The 21196-nt window shown below is 51.8% G+C and overlaps 2 pseudogenes; one reads left to right on the top strand and one right to left on the bottom strand.

Moving 5' to 3' along the window:
- Window positions 1–21196, bottom strand: part of LOC138847874 (GDNF family receptor alpha-2 pseudogene) — a 45404-nt pseudogene that overhangs the window by 23075 nt on the left and 1133 nt on the right.
- On the top strand, window positions 1328–4572 carry LOC138847866 (adenomatous polyposis coli protein 2-like; annotated as a pseudogene).

The following is a 21196-nucleotide window of genomic DNA, read 5'->3' on the forward strand; positions in this document are numbered from 1 at the left end:
AATAACTGCAAAATATTGTTTGTAAAGGTTAAATTTGTCTCTGAAGTTCGTTTTAAGGATTCTAATAATGATTATAATGGACAATATAAAAACTGGTTTTTAAGACTTTAAAATAATAATTTGTGAATTAATACAATATATTTTTCTATTCAATAAAACAGAAACATAGAAAAATTATGGAGGTCCATACAGAAAATGATACAAAGTGATTCCAGTTAAGAATACGCAACATCAAGCATAGGCATTGTGGCACTGCTGGTTAAGCTACCACCTGTGATGCTGGCATCCTCTTTGGAGCTGGTTTGGGTGCCTAAAGCCTCACTCCTAATCCAGCTCCCTGCTAATGTTAATTCTAATGCTTCCAGCAGCAGAGGATGGCCTAAGTACTTGGGCTCCTACCACCCCAATGGGAGACTCAGATTGGGTTCCAGGCTCCTGGATTCAGCCTGGGCCACCCAAAGCCATTGTGGTCATTTGGGGCAATAAACCAGAAATTGGAAGATCTGTCAATCTCTCTCTCACTCTGCTTTTCAAATAAAATATATTGGTAACAAACAAAGGAAAAGCAACATCAAAAATTGTGAAAATCATTTGTGACCTTTCAAAAATATTTATTTGTAAGTCAGAGCTACAGAGAGACAGACAGACAGAGGTCTTGTATGCACTAGTTCACTCCCCAAATGGCTGCAACAGCTGAGTGTGACCAGGCTGAAGCCAGAACCAGGAGTTTCTTTCAGGTCTCCCACATGGAGGTAGGGGCCCAAGAATTCAGACCATTCTCCCCTACTTTCCCAAGTACATCGCCAGGGAGCTGGATGGGACTTAAACAGGCACCCATGTGGGATGCGGGCACTGCAGAGGTGGCAGAGCCCACTGCATCAAGCACTTCCCCCTATTTATTTTAGAGATGGAGCAGGAGAGAGAGAGAGAAAGAGAAAGAGAAAGAGAAAGAGAAAGAGAAAGAGAAAGAGAGAGAGAGAGAGAGAGAGAGAGAGAGAGAGATCTTGCATTCTCTGGTTCACCCCCAAATGGCTGCAGTATCTGGGACGAGACTGGGCCAGCCAGAAGCCAGGAGCTAAGGGTTTCATCCTGGTCTCCCGTATAAGTGAAGGGTCTCAAACACTTGTGTCATCCTCTGATGCTTTCCTGGGTGCATTAGCATCAGCTGGATTGGATTTTGGGAATGAACCAGTGGATGGAATACTGTCTCTATGTTTCTCTGTTTCTCCCTCTCTCTGTAACTTGGCCTCTCATATGAATAAACTAATCCCAATTCATGTTAATTATGTAAAACAGCTGAAAGAACTGGATTCCTCCCAAACTCAGCATGATCTTAATTATAAAATCAGAAAAAGACACAAAGAAAATGAACTGTAGACCAATATCTCTGATGAACATAGATGCAGAAATCCTCAACAAATTACTATCCAGTAGAATCCATCACCACATCACAAAGATCACTCACCCAGACCAAGTGTGATCTATCCATCATATGCAGGGATTGTTTAATATGCACAAATCAATAAATGTGATACATCATATTAGCGAATTGAAGACTGAAGACCATATGTATGATTATCTCAATAGATGCAGAGAAAGCATTTGATGAAACACAAAATCCTTTCATGATAAAATTTTAAGCAAACTGTGTATAGAGGGAGCATTTCTCAACACAATCAAGATAATACATGACAAACCAACAGTCACCATGATACTTTTGGGTAAAAAGCTGGAAGTATTTTCACTGAGATTCAGAACCAGACAAGGATGCCCTCTTCATCACTGCTATTCAATACAATTCTGGAAGTTTCAGCCAGAGCCATTCGACAAAAAGAAAGAAAAGGTGTAAAATTGGGAAAGGAGGACATCAAATGATCCTTGTTTGTAGATTATATGATCTGATACATAGGGGAACCAAAAGAATCCACTAGGAGATTATTGGAATTCGTAAGAGAAATTTGCAAAGTTACAGAATATGAAATCAACACACAAATTTCAAAAGCTTTTATATACACAATGTCATAGCTGAGAAAGAGTTTGTAAGATCAGTCTCATTCACAACAGCTACCTCGCGGCCCCCTGCCAGCCAGGTCAAGGCCCGGGGCGCTGGCCGGAGCCCAGAGCCGGGCAGGCCCCCAAGTGCCCACTCGGACCGGGGTCAGCGGGGAGGCAGTCCCTGTGCCTCATGATGCCCACCGAGGAGGCCATGTACTGCTTCTACGACTCTGACTAGGCGCCCTCCTCAGCCGGGCCGCCCCGCGGCGACCGTCAGCCATCCCGCGGGCCCTGAGCGGGGCGGGAAGGAGGCCCGGGCCCCAGCCAAGGCGGTCGCTCCGGCCCAGCCGCCCCTACCCCGGGCCCAGCCCCGGCTGATCGCCGATGAGACCCCACTTTGCTCGGAGGGACACCTCCGAGTCCGACCCGCTAAGCAAGCCCGAGCCCTGTGAGCGGCCGGCCAGCCACCTGGGAGGCCCGGAGCCCACGGTCTCCCAGGCCCCGCACCGAGGAGGCGGGCGCGACAGCTCCCCCAGCCCGCGCTCCGAGGAGGCGCTCCTGCACCGCTGCATCGGCTCAGCCATGCCCAGGCGGAGGCCCCCGGCCTCAGGCGCCGCAAAGCCCGGGCTGCCGGGCAGGACGAGCGGCTGGCAGAGGCGCCCCGGGACTGCGGCGAGGAGGCGGCCGGCTCAGACCAGCCTCCGACCTGGACAGCATAGAGCGGCGCGCCATCCAGGAGGGCGCCAACCAGGAGGGCGCCAACTCCATCGTCACGTGGCTGCACCCCCGCGAGGCCTCCTCCGAGTCCCACTCGCTCCTGTCCCTGGGGTCTGCTCTGTCCACGGGCCTCTCCCCACAGCTATCCAAGCCCAGGAGCGGGCGTCAGCTCGGGGCCGGGGCCGGGGCGGGGAGGGCAGTGCCCGGCGGCTGGAGAAACGGAGCCTGGCCTCAGCCAAGAGCGCGCGAGCCCCCGCGTCCCTGGCGGCCGGGAGATGCCGCGCACTCAGTAGGTAGCGGCGGGGGTGCCGGCCATTCTCCAGGGGCGGACAGTGATTTACGTGCTCAGCCCGGCCACCCGGCCCCAGCCCAAAGCTGTCCCTGGCCCCGGGCCACACTGAGGAAGGCGGCGGAGCCCCCCAGCCCGGCACAGACAGCAGCCGCAGGCAAGGCGCCAGCGCCCCGGCAGCAGCGCTCTCGGAGCCTGCACCGGCCGGGCAAGATCTCGGAGCTGGCGGCGCTGAGCCACGCCCCCCCCCCAGGAGCGCCACCCACCCTGCTCCTCTGGCCAAGACCCCTTCTTCAAGCTCCTCCCAGACCTCGCCCAACTCTCAGCCTCTGCCCAGGAAGTCGCCCCCCGCCACCCCAGCTTCAGGGTCTCTGCCCGGCCCGGCAGCCCCCTGCGTGCCCAAGACGCCGGCGCGGGCCCTGCTGGACAAGCACCACAAGACACAGAAGTCGCCCGTCCGGATCCTGTTCATAAAGAGGCCGGCCAGGCGCGGGCCGCCGCCGCTGGCCAGCCCCGCCCCAGAGCCGAGCCCCAGAGGCCGCGAGGGGGCGGCGGGGGCGCGTGGGGGCCAAATGGGCCTGGTGCGTCGTGGCCTCCGCCCGCTCCAGCGGCAGCAAGTCCTCCGACCGCTCGGGCTACCGGCGCCAACTGACCTTCATCAAGGAGTCGCCCGGCTTGCTGCTTCGCTGGCGCACGGAGCTGCTGTCCGACTCCGCCTCCACCTCCCAGGGCGCGTCGCCCCGCCGCGGCCGGCCCGCGCTCCCCGCCGTCTTCCTCTGCTCTTCGCGCTGCGACGAGCTGAGGGCGGCCCCGGGCAGCAGGTGACCCGACCAGGGTCCGGTCCCGGCCCCGGCCCGCGCGCACCAGCGCACCAGCTGCGAGAGCCCTTCGCGCCTGCCCGTGAGCGCCCCCGTGCGGCCGGAGGCGGTCAAGCGCTACTCCTCCCTGCCCGACGTCAGCATGGCCCGCAGGCCCGATGGCGGGGCCCCGGGAGCCCCCCCACCCCCCAGGTCACACCACCCGGAGCCACGGGAGCGACGGCGAGGCGCGGCCACTGCCCAGGGTGGTCGCGCCAGGCACGACGTGGCGGCGTATCCGGTACGAGGACGTCGCGCACATCCTGCGCAGCACCCTGCCCTCCTCGGCCCTACTGCTCCAGGGCGCCTCGCCCGAGGAGGGCCCCGCCGGCCCCCCGCTGCAGAAGACCAGCGACGCCTTGGTGCAGACAGAAGAGGTGGCCCAGCCCAAGACCACCGCCAGCGTGCCCCTGAGCCTGGAGAGCAGGGAGCAGCCCCCCGTCCCAACCTGCATCCAGGCCACCCTCCTGGGCAGCGGCATGGATGGGCCAGTCCCGGCCAAGGGCCCTGCCTCCACGCGCTTCGCCTTTCGCCCACGAGGGCTTGGGTATCGCCATGGGGGGCTTCCCTGCCAGCCGGCACGGCTCCCCTAGCCACGCAGCGCGTGTCCCGCCCTTCAACTACGTAGCCAGCCCCATGGCAGCGGCCAGGGCCACCAGGGATTCCGCCTGGGAGAAGGCCCTGGCCCCTGCCCCCGCCGGCCTCCTGGAGTAGACCCCTGCCAGCCTGGCGGATGCTGTGCAGATGCGCCTAGCACTCCAGCTCACCGCGGCCTCACCTCGCCAAGGCCTCGTCTCAGAAGGGAATGGGGTGTGGGCCGGCGCCGCGGCTCACTAGGCTAATCCTCCGCCTAGCGGCGCCGGCACACCGAGTTCTAGTCCCGGTCGGGGCGCCGGATTCTGTCCCGGTTGCCCCTCTTCCAGGCCAGCTCTCTGCTGTGGGCAGGGAGTGCAGTGGAGGATGGCCCAGGTGCTTGGGCCCTGCACCCCATGGGAGACCAGGAAAAGCACCTGGCTCCTGGCTCCTGCCATCGGATCAGCGCGGTGCGCCGGCCGCGGCGGCCATTGGAGGGTGAACCAACGGCAAAGGAAGACCTTTCTCTCTGTCTCTCTCTCTCACTGTCCACTCTGCCTGTCAAAAAATAAAAAAAAAAAATAAAGAAGGGAATGGGGTGCAAGTGCCCGCCCTAGAGGCGACCCCGGGGGAGCCACTACTGGAACCCCAAGGCTCACACAGCCGAGGGGAGGGAGCAGGCTCAGGAGGCAGGCTGGGGCTGTCACCACTGAGCAGAACAGGAGCCTGTAATTACTGCTCCTGCTAATTCCTTAATGAGGGCTCCCCAGTTGGTTTCCACTCCCAGCCAGAGCTGGGGGAGCAGGGGTGTGGGCTGGAGCCCAGACAGCGCCCCGGGGGGCCAGAGGGAAAGGTGGCAGGGAGGGCAGGGGGCCGTCAGGCTACCCTGGACCCCCACCCACCCTGTGGGGGAGGCTGGAGGCCAGCAAGCCTGTGAGAGGGACGGGGTTCCTCGGGGGATGCTGTGGTCGGGCTAACCCTGCTGCCCTGGGACGCCACTGCCCAGCCAAGGCACGGTGGGCAAGGCAGGCGTGGGGGGTGGGGGCTGGCTCTGCCTCCCTCCCAGCTTCCTCTGCATGGACCACGTGGACAGCACAAGGACCACGGGACCCCAGGGCCATCACAGCCCGGAGACCGGAGCCTCATCACACCCCAGGAGCCTGAACACAGCAGGAGAGGGGGCCCCGCGGCCCTGCCCACCTCCATGGAGGAGCAGAGGAGAGCGCTGCAGAGAACCAGCGACCTCTTTCCTGCAGAATCCGGCTGGAGGAAGGGAACCTGCAGGTGACCGCCCAGCAGGGCTACCCCCACACCCCATCCCCCAGGAGGGGGCTCCACCTGCTGTATCCTGTGCTCCACACCCTTGGGCCTTGGCCAGACAGCCGCAGGCAGCAGCCCGAGCGGGCGCCCCCTTCAGGCCCCACCCGTGCCCCACAGGACACAGGCCAGGAGGAGTAGGGGTGGCCCCCAAGCTCCGGGGCGCACCCCAGGTGCCACGCACTTCCTTCTAGGCCACGGGTGCCAAGCAGGGGTCCTGGGGAGCATGGGGCAGCCGGCCAGAAGATGACCAGCAGCGGGGGTGAGGCAGCGCCCGAGGCCTCCGCACACAGGGACTGCCAGGTGTCCTCAGGCCTGGGGCTAGGGGCTGCTCCCGGATCAGTGAGGGGGAGACGCAGGCACAGCTCACCCCGCCCAGCGTGGGGAGATCACAGAGTGACCTTTGGGCAATGGAGCTGAGGCGGGGCTGCAGGCCCTGTCCTGGGGACCCCGCCGGCCATTCCCAGGGCCACTCAGGATGGGCGGCCACTTAGCAGCCTTCCCTCCGCCCACCCACCTGTTCCTCATGCCCTGCACCATCTGTCCCTCGTGTACTTAGCGCACCGCCTGCCAGCACCCCATGTAAAGCCGCTGGCTTGCGGAAGGACCACGCCCCCCGCACCCGTGTTGCACAACTTTAATAAACGGAGCTGTCCAGTCGCCTCTGCTGCATGAGCGGGGCGGGGCGGGCTTCCCACGCTGGCCATGAGCAGGGAGGCCAGGGGTCCCCGCTGGCCCAGGAAGACTGTCCCACTGGGACGTCTCTGCCCGGCTCCGTCCTTGGCCCGACAGTGCCCGGTGGGCTGGGGGGGGGTCTCTGCCGCGGCTGAGCAGCTGTGGCTGGGGTCTCTGAGGCTCAGGCAGCAGAAGAGAAACTCCTGTGGCCCTGGGGCTCAGCCCTGCCCCTCGGGACACAGAGAGCCAGGGGCCGGCTTGGCCTCTGTCCCAGGGAGGGCGTTCAGGGCCTGGCCCGTGGCTGCTCTGCTGTCCGCTGCATCAGCCTCTCTCGCAGTGATGAAGGGGCTGCTCCTGCCCAGGAGTGGCAGCATGAAGCCCGTGGGGCCACACCGGGACAGCTGGCTCCCCCTCTCAGCCAAGGAGTGGTGCACCAGTCCAGCGCCAGGCAAGGGAGCACAGAGTGGCCCCGTGAGATGGGCAGAGTCCGCTGGGGGAAGGTGGTCCCGGGCGCCCACACAGGGTCCGCTTGGGGGAGTGGTCTTGGGTGCCCACACAGGGTCCAATGAGGGGAGGTGGTCTCGGGTGCCCATACAGGGTCCAGCCTGGGCCCAGGGGGGGAAGGGCCCAGGTCAGCTGGAGGAGGTGCCAGGCAGCACCATGCACGTCACGTGGCAAATGTCCAGCTCCAGCTCAGCACCGGCTCACCACAGGACCTGGCATTGCTGCCTCAGCCCCTTGCCTGCCCGCTGCAACTGTGCTTTGGCGGCCATCTAGGCCCAACAATGCTGGTACAGCCGCTCCTGCTGAGCCTCGGGGTCCTCACTCTTCCTGGGGTCTCCTGGGAGGTCTGGGACAGCATGAGGAAGTGTCAGTCATGAGGGAACCCCCGAGACCAGAGCCACCCAGCAAGAGGGAGCCCAGCCTGGGCACGCGGGTGCCTGTAGACCCCTGCACAGCACAAGCCCACCCCAGAGGCCTGGGCGCCCCACAGTCACTCTTGGGGGCCCATACATGACCTGGCCTCACACGCCAGCCGAAGCACACCAATCTCAATAGCGGGGTCCCTGCCACCCACACGGAGCTCTGGGTTCCCACATTCCTGCTGTGCCCATCTCTCACATTGTTCTAGAAATGCTCTCCTCAGTAATGATGGAAATAGCAGGGCCCACATCAGGGCCACCGGCTGCTGCCAGCAGGGAACCGGATCAGATGCCGAGCAACCCAGATCACAGGCGGCGGCTTCGCCCTCCATGCCACAGACCCAGCCCCTCTCAGGGCCCTGTCCCTGAGGAGGGCCAGGGCCAAGGGTGGCCCCAAGAGATGGACAGGGCCCATTGTGGGGGGAGCAGGTCCTGGGAACCCACACAGCCCAGCTGGTGCCCAGGCCAGGGAAGAAGGGGCCCAGGTCAGCCAGAGACGGCAGAATGCAATTTGGTTTTTTTGCCAAATGGGCTGTGGCACTTCCTAGGCAGATGCACCCCGAGCGAGATTGCGTGGGGGGTTGTGGGGGAGCGTGGCCATGACCCTCAGAGGCAGTGATGGGATGGCAGTGTGCTGACACACGTGGTCCATGACCCGCCAACACACACATGGTTCATGATCCCCCCATGTGGTCCATGACCCCCCCATACACACCTGGTCCAGGACCTCACACACACGGTCCACAACCCCACACATGTCCACGATCCACACACACAATGTGGTCCATGACCTCCCATGTGGTCCAGGGCTGGAGCAGCAGCAGGAAGACAGGCAGCCTGGCCCCACCTGGTCAGCAAACACGTTTTACTGAAAGGAGGGAGCGGGTCCACTCCTGTGGCCCTACAGCTGCCAGCACCTCCCTAGCCATGGCCGGGAACCTGGCCTCGAACCTTGGCTGGACACCTGCTCGCTACAGGTGACTCGCGACAGACAAAAGGCAGCCAGTGACTGAAACGCAGCTCAGCCCGGGTTCCGCCAGGTGCCCTGTCCCACAGAACCTCCGGCAGACGGCAGCAGCCCATGGCGATGCCGAGCAACCCCGCGTCACACACAGCACGGCACAGAATGTGGTAGTACAGCTGGGCTTGTTTAATTCATCTGACGGGAGGAGAGAGAAAGAGAGAGATGGAGGGAACAGGGAAGGAGGGGGGGGAAGAGGGAGAGAGTGAGAGAGAGATCCTCTATCTGAGGTTAACTCCCCAAATGGCCAAAACAGCCAGGGCTGGGCCAGGTCAGAGCCAGGTGCTCCCTCCGGGTCCCACATGGGCGCAGGGCCCCAGTATAACTTAATTCTAAAAAGTTGGCTCCCGGAGCCAGCGCTGTGGTGTAGCAGTAAAGCTGCTGCCTGGGACTCTGGCATCCCATAGGGGTGCCAGTTCAAGTCCCGGCTGCTCCACTTCTGATCCAGCTCTTTGCTATGTGCTGGGAGAGTAGTGGAGGATGCCCCAAGTGCTTGGGCCCCTGTACCCACGTGGGAGACCCGGATGGAGCTCCTGGCTCCTGGTCAGCCCAGCTCCAGCCACTACAGCCATTTGGGGAGTGAACCAGTGGACGGATCTCCCTCTGTCTCTAATGCCTTTTTCAAAAAAGAAAGAAAGAGAAAGAACAGTAGGTTCCCATAGAATCCTCAGGCCTCGGTCCACGGGGCACGTCCAGGGAGGGCGGGGGCGGCGCTCTGGCTCTGTCTGGGCCCAGGGCTCAGTACAGCTGAGCACCTCACGGAGACCACAGAGTCCACGCCTATCCTGCATGCGGAACCCTGTCCTCGTGCACCCCACTTCTCAGCTCCACCCCAGGCCAGGTCGGAGACCGCTGCGACCACCATGGCCCCTGTCCCACGGCATGCTCCCCCTCCATTAATGGCACCAATGCCTTCCTCGGCCCCAGGCCCATGCAGCATGGGACCCAAGGTCCTGCCCAGATGCCGCTCCTGGGGCCTCAAGTCCACCCCCTGCCCTGCCCCAGCCCGAGCCCCCTACCTTCCTGGGCCAGCGCAGTGAAGACAGTGTCTTGGGCCAGTGCCCCACGCACGTCCTCTAGGTTCTGCTCCACCGTGGGCAGCACCATGCACTTCTTGGCCTTGGAACCGATGCCGGCAAGTGGCAGACGAGGCCATCACAAAGCGCGTCCCGGTCTCGGCCACTGCCTGGCGAGGCCATGCGCACCTGGAGAGCCTGCCCTGCCCCGACCGCAAGGGGTCGCGGGGAGCCAGGCTGGGACCCCGCCCTGGCCTCCTGGTCCTGGAGAACCACAACAGCCAGCCCACGACTCACCAGGCGGCAAAGTATTATTATGATAAATGAAATTATATAGGAAAACATAATAGGTCAAGTACAAGCAAGAGATAATAAAAAATACAAGAGTTGTCAAGGTTCCCAAAAAAGCCATCCAAATAGGTGAAAAATGCAAAAAGACAATCACTGATTGTTTAGATTACATGTTGAAAATATTTAATAAAACTCAGCATCTAATGAAAAAAACCTTATATCAGTGAAAACAAACAGAAAGTAACTTCTTCAGTCTGATCAAGATTAAAAGAAACCTACAAAAACCAACACAACTAATACAGAATCATTGAAAGCTTTTCCCAGGACGTAAGCCTACACCCAGATGCCACCACTCTTTCTTTTCAACTTTCTATTGTAAGGGTAATCAGGGAAATAAAATGGCAAAAAATGTGTGAAGTTTAATTTATAAGGAATGAAATTGTATATATATATATATATATATATATACACATACACACAAAGAATTATATAGGATGACACTTAAGCACCTAGATAATTCATAAAATCTAATAATAAATACAACTGATACATAAATTTAACAATATTATTGGAAAGATTAATGCATAAAATCCACTAATTACTAAGTACCAGCAAGAAACATACAGAAAATAATATTAAAGGTCAAGAGGCAGACTAGAAAACAAATATCTAGGAGAGATGAAAAAAGGATTGACTTTGTAATATCTGTAAATATTCTCAGTATTAAAAAGCCCACAGAGAAATGAGTCAGCAATATGAAGAAAATGAAAAAGACCAAAGCCAATAAATAGCCAATACTCTCTAACTCACCTAAGCAGGTTACTGCAGCCTCCAGGTGGGATTCTCCCAGGAAGACCCGTGGGGAGGCAGGAGGGTCCCAGCAGGTGGCAGGATCCTGCTGGTGAAAGGGTGCAGCCCTGGAGGAGGCCCTTGGCCCCTGAACCCAGACCTCACCTCTCTACCTATCTGGAGTGGCCTGGAGTTCCCGTCCCTGCTGTAAACGATGCTGATTTGTTGCATCTTCTGAGTCCTGTGTGCTGACAGCTATGTGAGCTGTCCAATCAGGCACAGTGACGTCACTGCCACATAATCACACTGGATTGTGACACCACAGAGTTCCAAATTCCTGGAGGAGAGAGGTCCAAGGAGGGGTCTCTGCCGCTGGGAGACTTGAGGCCCTGTGTGGCATCCGCTGTTCTCTGACCTTGTCCACCACAACACAGCCCATCTTGGATGCCCGGGAATGGTGAGTGTGTGTGGCCAGGTGTCCAGAGTGGGGGAAGGGGAAGCTGGTGGTACCTGCTGGCAGGACGCTGGCTCCCAGAGGGCATCTCTGGAACCTTGGGCCCCATCTTGCTGTCAGCACAGCACTTCCCTGCGTTCCCTGTGGTCTACAGGGTGGGGCCTGGACTGGCACCCAGGACCCAGGCACCCTGCCCCTTCCCTGTTAGCAGAGAAGTCTGGGCCCCAGAGCCATCTGTGGGGAGCTGAGTGGCAGCAGCCCCGCATCTCCCCGATTGTGCAGTGTGGACAGAGTGGTCACTAGGGAGCAGCAGTGCTGTGTGTGTGGGCTTTATGCACTGCAAGTGAGGAGCTGTCGTCTATGGGGTCCTCAGTTCTCCTTTCTTCCCATGCAGGAAACAGGGTCTCAGTTCCAGGACCTGGCCTTTCTGCGTAGCTTTCTAGGAAATGCCCCAGTAGTTTTAGTATGTGGAATTATTAACTAGAAACAGTGTAGACTGCCTAACGATTTCTAAAATTTACAAGGAGGTTGAAGTTGTTTACATTTATTAAACAGTTTTTATGTGAGACTGTCAAGAAAACTTGAGAAAACTTCTACTTTATTACACATAAACCATTTGTTTAGAGATCATATAAATAGATGTTTTTGCACTGTTATTTGGTAAATGATGAAAGATTTCCCATGAGACTTTTTGTAAAGGAATTAGGACACATATTAGTTTCTCATTTAATGTCTTCATTTTAAAATATTGTTTATAGCCATTCACTATATTCCCACTAAACTAGGGTCTTTTTGCATTTTATTTGTTAAACTTTTCTTTGGTGAGTATTAAGACTTTTTTTTACTGTAAAGTGTATTTAAAATGTTATCTCAAAAACTAAAGAAAAAATACAAGGAAGAAGAGTGGGAGAGCGAGAAGAAGGATATATCATTATGCTTTTAGAGTTGTGTATACAAACGATATTGCATCTGTTTAAAAAACTACCGATTCGGCTGGTGCCACAGCTCACTAGGCTAATCCTTTGCCTATGGCACCAGCACCCCGTTTCTAGTCCCAGTTGGGGCACCGGATTCTATCCCGGTTGCTCCTCTTCCAGTCCAGCTCTCTGCTGTGGCCCGGGAGTGCAGTGGAGGATGGCCCAAGTGCTTGGGCCTGCACTTGCATAGGAGACCAGGAGGAAGCACCTGGCTCCTGGCTTTGGATCGGCACAGGGTGCCAGATGTAGGGGCCATTTCGAGGGGTAAAACAATGGAAGGAAGATCTTTCTCTCTGTCTCTCTCTCTCACTGTCTAACTCTGCCTGTCCCCCCCCCCCAAAAAAAACCTACCGATTTGACAAATATTTAAATATGCAATTTGACAAATATTTAAAACAAAATGAGGCCGGCGCTGTGGCTCAATAGGCTAATCCTCCACCTAGCGGCGCCGGCACACTGGGTTCTAGTCCCGGTCGGGGTGCCGGATTCTTTCCCGGTTGCCCCTCTTCCAGGCCAGCTCTCTGCTGTGGCCCGGGAGTGCAGTGGAGGATGCCCCAAGTGTTTGGGCCCTGCACCCCATGGGAAACCAGGAGAAGCACCTGGCTCCTGCCTTTGGATCAGTGCTGTGCGCCAGCCGCAGCACGCCAGCTGTGGCAGCCATTGGAGGATGAACCAATGGCAAAAGGAAGACCTTTCTCTGTCTCTCTCTCACTATCCACTCTGCCTGTCAAAAAAAAAAGTGAGACATTGTAGATACTTTCATTTTGATTATCATTCTTATCTAGGAGATCAGAAAGCAATCCTATCTTCTCATGTTAAAATATCCTAATATATTAGAGTGGATAGAGTTCTTGGCTCCTGGCTTCAGTATGGCCCAGTCCTGGCCATCGTGGCCATTTGGAGAGTGGACCATCAGATGGAAGATCAGCAAAGGTCCCAGAGGACATGAACAGACCATTTAGAATGTCAGTGCATGCCAAGGTTGGGTCTCTGCAAGCCACAGGCTCCCTGCTCCTCTGTCCTGCCCCAGTCACTATTAAACCATTTAGGGAGTAAGAAGCAAAATTACAGGGCAGAGACATGGGCACGGAGGATACTCACAGAGAAGGGAACCCCAAACTCTTAGCTCCTGCCTCTCTGCCATGCAGATATGGTGGTCACTGTGGTGCTGTGACAGCCGGTTAGGGACAGGGTGGCCATGTGGGCCTTGGTGGGAAGTGAGATGACCACTGTGCCCAGGCTCCTGCAGAGATACAGGGCCCCAATTCTGAGGGTGGCAAGTAGGTCAACACTGCTTCACCTCACACTCACTCCCACACAGGGGCGGGGAGGAGCACTTGGCCCCTGTGAAACTGCCTTGCCAGGTAGATCAGAGACCTGTACTCAGAACTACACATTACTTGGGGGAAGGTGGAGAAGCAGGGTGGCATGCACCTGTGCAGCCTGGAATGTGACCATGGAATTGAGGAGTGACTGTAACTGGTGGTTACTTGTTACATGGTGACACAGCTGCTCAGTCTCAAGTGCCTGTTAAATTGTGAGGTGTCACAGAGACAAAAACATTATGGAAAAATAAAGTACATATCTGTCTAGACTTGATACTGGTATAATATTTTCATTTTTTGATGTAGTCTAATTTATATTTTATTTATTATTTTTAAAGATTTATTTATTTATTTGAAAGTCAGAGTTACACAGAGAGAGAAGGAAAGGCAGAGAGAGAGAGAGGTCTTTCATCCACTGGTTCACTCCCCAACTGGCTGCAACGGCTGGAGCTGCACCAATCCAAAGCCAGTAGCCAGAAGCTTCCTCCAGGTCTTCCCACATGGGTCCAGGGACTCAAACACTTGGGCCATCTTCTACTGCTTTCCCAGGCCATAGCAGAGAGCTGTATCAGAAGCAGAACAGTCCAGACTAGAACCAGTGCGAATATGGGATGCTGACATTGAAGGTGGCAGCTTAACCCGCTACATCACAGGGCCAGCTCCTAGTCAAATTTATATTAATCTTTCTTTCTGTCCAGTACATCCATAAAGCTTCACTTAATTTTGTCTTATTTTCAATAGCTAAACATAATTTTTATCTTTTTCTTTGAGGCAGCCTTTGGAGAGATGACCCTCACATTAATCTAATCAGGACTCTAGTTTTAGTGATTTTGATATTTTGATACTCCTGGATTCTACATTGCTTTTCTCTCCTACTGAATCTTCATCCAAAAAGGCCCAACATGGCCTGGCACTGTGCCTCAGTGTGTTAGGCCATGGCCTGATGTGCTGGCATCCCTTATGGGTGCTGGTTCATGTCCCAGCTGCTCCACTTCTGATCCTGCTCCCTGCCAATGCATCTGTGAAAGGTGCTGAGGATGGCCCAAGTTCTTTGATCCCTGCACCCACGTGCGAGACTGGAAAGAAATTCCTGGATCTTGGCTCTGGCCGGTCTGGGCCTTGGGCATTTCAGCAATTCTGGGAGTGAACTAGCAGATGGAAGACATCTCTCTCCCCCACCCCCGTTCTTCCCTTTGTAACTCTGCTTTTCAAATAAGTCTTAAAAAATAAAGACCCAGCATTTGCTGAGGTCTGAATTTCTAGTCACTTCTTTATGCTCTCCATTCCCCTTTTTTTGAAATAGAATTTCTATAAGAGTTTGCCAAGCATTTGCTGCCATTTTATGTGGGTGTGGTGGGAGCAGTAAATTTGATGTTGGTTTCACAGATATAAAGATGGAGAGGGATGAGGCAAGGAACTATACTCCTATCAGTTCATCAGAGAAACCTTCTTCAACCTATACCCCCACCCCACCCCAGGGGCTCATGTCTTTGCCATTTTCAAAATTAACTGCACCTCTCAAAAGGTCCCTATGCAATTAGAGCATTCATCCAAGGGCTGTCTTTTCAGTCCCTGTGAATACCATCAAAGGATTTAGATTGTAAAATTAAATGTTAATTCCTCATAATTTTTTAAAAATATGTAAGTCTTCAGAGAGGCATATGTTTTCCAATGAATAGAAGGATTTGGTTTACTATTATTTACCCCAACCTGTCTAGATTAGAGGATAAAATTATTCTCTGACTCTTAATTTGAAAGATGTATATTGAAATGACTTGTTCTTTGTCTTAGTGTCTTAATATACATGTTTATATATATATGCTTTTGCTATCATCACATATATACATACATTACAGACAAGTATATCTGAGGATACTTCAAAAAATTGTGAGAAAATAGAGTTAAAAGAATTCTGGCACAGGCCTTCTGGCACAGCAAGCTGGACACTACTAGAGACACCTGTATCCAATACTGGAGTGCTGACTGAAGTCCTGGCTACTCTTTTTCTCTCTTTTTTTAAAGATTTATTTATTATTTGAAAGGCAGAGCTACAGAGAGGCAGAGAGAGAGAGAGAGAGAGAGTTCTTCCATCCAATGGTTCACTCCCCAGATGGCTGCAATGGATGAGCCTGGCCAGTCTGAAGCCAGGAGCCAGAAGCTTCCTCCAGGTCTTCCCACACAGGTGCAGTAGCCCAAGCACTTGGGCCATCTTCCACTGCTTTCCCGGGCTACAGCAGAGAACTGGATCAGAAGTAAAGCAGCCAGGTCTCAAACTGGCACCCATATGGGATTCCAGCAGTGCGGGCGGTGGCTTTACCTGCTATGCCACAGTGCTGGCCCCCTGGCTACTCTATTTCTGATTCTGCTCCTTGTTAATGAATCCTGGGAGACAGTAGATGATGTCAAATACTTGTGCATCTTTCACTCATTTGGGAGACCAAGATCATCATCCTGGCTCCTAGCCTTGGCTAGGACCAGCCCTGGCTGTAGCAGACATTTAGGAAGTGAACCAGAGAATAAAAGATCTGTTTCCCCTTCTCTCTTCTCTTTCTCTATCTAACTTTTCAAGTAGCTGAAAATAAACTCCACTGTGAGAGACACTGTGGGAAGTAGCTGAAAATAAATGCCACTAAGAGACTGCTGAAACTCAGGGCTGGTGCTGTGGCATAGCAGGTAAAGCCGTTGCCTGCCATGCTGGCATCCCATATGGGTGCCAGTTCTAGTCCCAGATGCTCCACTTCTGATCCAGGTCTCTGCTATGGCCTGGGAAAGCAGCAGAAGATGACCCAAGGCCTTGGGCCCCTACACCCATGTGGGAGACCCAGAAGAAACTCCTGGCTCCTGGCTTCAGATTGGTGCAGCTCCAGCTGTTGCAGCCATCTGGGGAGTGAACTATCAGATGGAAGACCTTTCTCTTTCTCTCGCTATCCCTCTCTCTTTCTCTGCCTCTCCTTCTCTGTCTGTGTACTCTGACTCTAAAGTAAATAAATAAATCTTTAAAAAGAGACTGCTGAAACTCTTAAGAGAGTTTGGTAAAGTTGCAAGATATGAAATCAACACACAAATATCAATACCCTTTGTATACACAGAAAAATGCCATGGCAGAGAAAGAACATGTAAGATCAGTATCATTCACAATAGCTACAAAATATTTCAATACCTTGAAATAAATTTAACCAAGGATGTCAAAGTTCTCTACAATGAAAATTACAATATATTAAAACAAGAAATCAAAGAAGACACAAAAAAATGGAAGAACCTTCCACGCTTGTAGATTGGAAGGATTAACATAATCAAAATGCCCATACTATCCATAGCAATTTACATATTCAAAGTTATCCTAAAAACAGATAAGCAAAAAAAAAACTCAAAGTGGTCCAAATCAAAGTACCAATGACATTCTTCTCAGATCTACAGGAAACAATGTTAAAATTTGTGTGGAAGTACAAGAGACCCCAGATAGCTAGAGCAATTGTAAATGAGAAAAAAAAGCCAGAGGCATCACAATAACAAACTTCAAGTTATCTTGCAAGGCACTTATGTTCAAAACAAGCCTGGTACAGGCACAAAAATAGACATATAACCAAGGGAACAGAATAGAAACCCCATAAATCAATCCACACCTCCATAGCCAACTAATCTTTGACAAAGGAACTAAAATTGATCCTTGAAGAAAGGCCAGTCTCTCTCTTTCTTTTTTAAAAATGATTTATTTATTTGAAATTCAGCATTACATACAAGAGAAGGAGAGAGAGAGAGAGAGAGAGAGAGAGAGAGAGAGAGAGAGAAAGAGAGAGATCTTTCATCTGCTGGTTTACTCCCCAATTGGCTGCAATGGCCAGAGCTGCTCTGATCTGAAGGTAGGAGCCAGGAGTTTCCTCTGGGACTCCCACAAGGGTGCAGGGGCCCAAAAGCTTGGGCCATCCTCCACTGCTCTCCCAGGCCATAGCAGAGAGCTGGATGAGAAGTGGAACAGCTGGGATACGAACTGGTGCACATATGGGATGCTGGCACTGCAGGTGTTAGCTTCACCTACTACAAAGGCATTGGCTTTTCCAGCTATGCCACAGTGCCAGCCCCCAGGCCAGTCTCTTCAACAAAGTGTTGCAAGATGATTGAATCTCCACATGAAGAAGTATGAAACAAGACCTCTATCTTATACGTTATAAAAAATCAACTCAAATGGATCAGGGATCTAAATCTATGATCTGATACCAGCAAATTACTAGGGAACATTGCAGAAATTTTGGCATAGGCAAAGACTTCTTTGAGAAGACCCAGAAGCACAGGCAATAAAAGCAAAAATAAACAAATAGGACTACATCAGGCTAAGAATCTTCTGTACTGCAAAGGAAACAGCAAAGTGAAGAAGCAACCGATAGAACAGGAGAAAATATTGCAAACTATGCAACTGATAAGAGATTAATATCCATAACCTATAAGAGCTCAAGAAACTCCTCAAAAGAAAATGAACAATCCAGTTAAGAAATGGGTAAAGGACTCGATCAGGCATTTTTCAAAGGATGAAATTCAAATGGCCAACAGACACCTGAAAAATACCCAGGATAATAGCCATCAAGGAAATGAGAACAAAAACCACAATGAAGTTTTCCCTCATCACAATTAGAACAGCTACTATATTAAAATCAATAAACCATAAATGTGAGTGAGGATGTCAGGGAAAAGCTGGGAATGTAAACTGGTACCGCCATTGTGGAAGACAGTATGAAGATACCTCAGAAATCTGAAAACAAATCTACCATATGACCCAGCCATCACACTTCTGGGAATTTACCCAAAAAATGAAAGCAGCATATGAGAGAGTTTATCTGTACCCCTATGTTTAATACAGCTCAATTTGCAGTAGCTAAGCTACAGAATCAACCCAGATGCCCATCAACCAATGTTTAGATAAAGAAAATGTGGTACATATAAACTATGGAATGCTACTTAGCCATAAAAAACAATGAAATTTTGTTGGTTGCAACAAAATGGATGCAACTGGAATCCATTATACCTAGTGAAATAAACCAGTCCCAATGAGAAAAAAAATGTTTTCCATGATCTGTGGTAACTAACAGAGTACAAAAAGGTAATGTATATGAGTGAAATGGACATTTTGTGGTTTGATTATTGTTTATAGCTCTTGTCTCTACCTTTGAAGAACAGTGTTTTGTTTGTTTCTCCTTCTTAGTGCTTGTTACATGTGACTTGTTACTACTTGTGTTAGTGGGGGGTTAAGCTTATGATTATAAAATAAACTGAAAGTAAGTCACTGCAAAAATTAAAAGAAAGAGTAAGAAAGGAATGATAAGGGAGGGTAGAGTAGGAAGTATCACAATGCACCTAAATCTGCATATGTGAAATACATGAAATTTACTCAACTTTTATAAGTTTAAAAATTATTTTAAAAACCCAAAGTACTGAGTTTCTTAAAAAATGTTAAAACTATCACTCCTTCAAATGTCACTTACCTACTGGCAATGTTGGTTATTTTTTCATCCCTAACTTCCCCCAAATAACTGCAAGTCATATAAGATCAGAAGCCATTTCTCCCTTTCATACCTTACGTCATCCCTCACTCCATCCCAACACCAATGGTGGTATTTCAATATATATGGTCACTAATACATTCCACAGCAAGTAAAGTAAATGTGATCCTAAAACTTATTGAGATTTTCCTGTATGCTTTATTTTAAGCACTTTAGAAAGATTAGCTGCTTTATTTCTCACATTTATCCTAGGAATTGCAGCTTTTAATGCCTCCATTTTACACATGAGAAAACTGAGATTCATTAAGTAACCTAAGGAACAAGTAAATGACAGAGGCAGAATGAAAACCCAGATGGTTGAGTCCAGGTTCCATGCTGCTACTCCACATGGGCTCTGAAGGGGCCTATTTATTGAACTCTGTAACTGTGTGGCCAGGTTCCTACAACCTGAATTCTGATTTGGAAGAGCTCAAAGGAGGAGTGAAGAGGAGGCAGACATTGAAGGGGAAACACCTGCAGCCGTGAAGCTGGATCATGTCTTCTGTGACAAGGACAGCAACTTCCACACTTCCAGAAGAACGACCCTGATCCCAGAACCCTGACAGAAGAGGCAAAGCAGCTCAGAGAGCAGTGAGTTGTCTTTGAGCCAGGTGATTAAACCCCTCTGATTTTGCTGGCCCTTATCATAATCCAACTGGTCCAGATGCTACCCCCTGTGCAAGCCTAAGCTGGAGCTTCCTGAGGAACTTCTGGGCCTCAGAGAACATGGCCAGGAGCTTCCCAAAGCGTATGAATGGAGGCACAATCCTGACAGTGCAGACCTTGGCTCCTGCCATCAAAAACAGTGCAGTGTCCACTGCCCACCAAGACAGTCCCTGGGGCCAGCACCAATAAGGAGTCTAGCTGAGTATCAGAGGCAAGAAAGAGGTGGCAACAGCCACGCAGGTGACAAACAGGCAAACAGGAGACCATTTTCCTTCCTTCTGACCAAGCTACTCTGAATATCCTTGTCCAGAAATGAAGTGAGTCCCAGCCACCTACTGCCAGTCTTCAAGGGGGGTGATGGTGCTGTGGGAAAATTCCCTGTGATGAAACTCCAGAGTGCCCCTGTCCAGGACACAGTGACCAAAAAGCTTGGTAAAACCAAGGGCCAGTGGACCAGAGTCCCTTCCTCAGGGAACCCCAAAACCAAAGACCTGGAGCTCAGACAATAGTGAGAAGAGCAGAAACAGTTCTTCAGGGAGGAAAGAACCCCAGATGGCCAACTCAGCCCCCAGCTTGGGTTCAAACCCTACTGGGAGGGAGTTGATTACAGAGAGTAACCCTAGGCTTATCCTGACCTGTTCTCAGGTGTCAAAGGCTTCTCCCAGGCCAGACATCAACCTTCCAGTTCCCTCTACTCTAGACACCAGATTCCCTACATGTCAAGCAGCAGACACAGTCCCAACAAGCAACAGTGATCATGTTTCCCAATGCAAGTAGAAAAGAGGCCGCATGAAGCACCGCAGCTCAGAAGCCCAAGAAGTGGGTCATGGGCCTCTGAAGCACAATCCTTCTAATCAATAGTTCCCACCACCTCCTGTGAAAACGTAGTCCATGAGTAAAACCAGATGCAGGCCTTGGTGGGCAAGGTCCTGATGGAGTTGCTGAAGCAGGAAAGAAATGACCATGGACATCACCAAGATCAGCAAGAATGACCACAGGAGCTGCAAAGCAGGAGCTTCCTGGGTCCTGTTGGCAACGAAGGCCCCCGGGAGCAAGCAGAAGCAGAAGCCGAAGGCTGGGGAAGGTGGAGATGGTGCCGGTTCCCAAGAAAATGCCTCTAGGATTCCAAGAGGAAACAAAAAAGCAGTGCAAGTGGTAATGGCAAAGAAAAAATGAAACTCCAGAGTGCCTGGGAGTGCCTGACACCCACGGATCCAGGGACAAGCCATAAGGGGATTTGGGAATGGTGAAGATTAAGGGTGGAGGTCAAAGCAACCCAAAAACAAGGAGAAGCAATCTAAAAAGGAAAGACAAAGGACAGCACAAAATGGAGAAGCAGAAAGCAAAAAGAAAACCTTCATCCCACAGCACAAATATAAATTTCCCAAATCCAATATAACAAATATAAAATAGGAAAACTCTAAATTAAACTAAGCAAGTTGAATCACAATTTAAAGACTACCAACCAATAAAAAGTTACAGAAACAAAATTTAAGTTTTAGAAATACAAAATATTCCAAACATTTAAGAAAAAAAAACAGGCACACTTATATTTCCCAGACATGCCAAGGTAGAAATAAGCACAGAATATTTTCACATATTTTAGAAAGCCAGCATTACATTGATTATAATGCAAATTGATCAGAACTTGAAATATGAATTAAGTGTAAGCCTGTCTTTTAAAAACACATGCATATCTCCTTAGTAGTTTTATAATAAATGAAATACATATGAAAATAAAATGAATAACAAGTGAGATAGAAGAAAAATGCAAGAGGTG

Source organism: Oryctolagus cuniculus (genome assembly GCF_964237555.1).
Source record: "Oryctolagus cuniculus chromosome 17 unlocalized genomic scaffold, mOryCun1.1 SUPER_17_unloc_2, whole genome shotgun sequence".
NCBI classification, from domain to species: Eukaryota; Metazoa; Chordata; class Mammalia; order Lagomorpha; family Leporidae; genus Oryctolagus; species Oryctolagus cuniculus.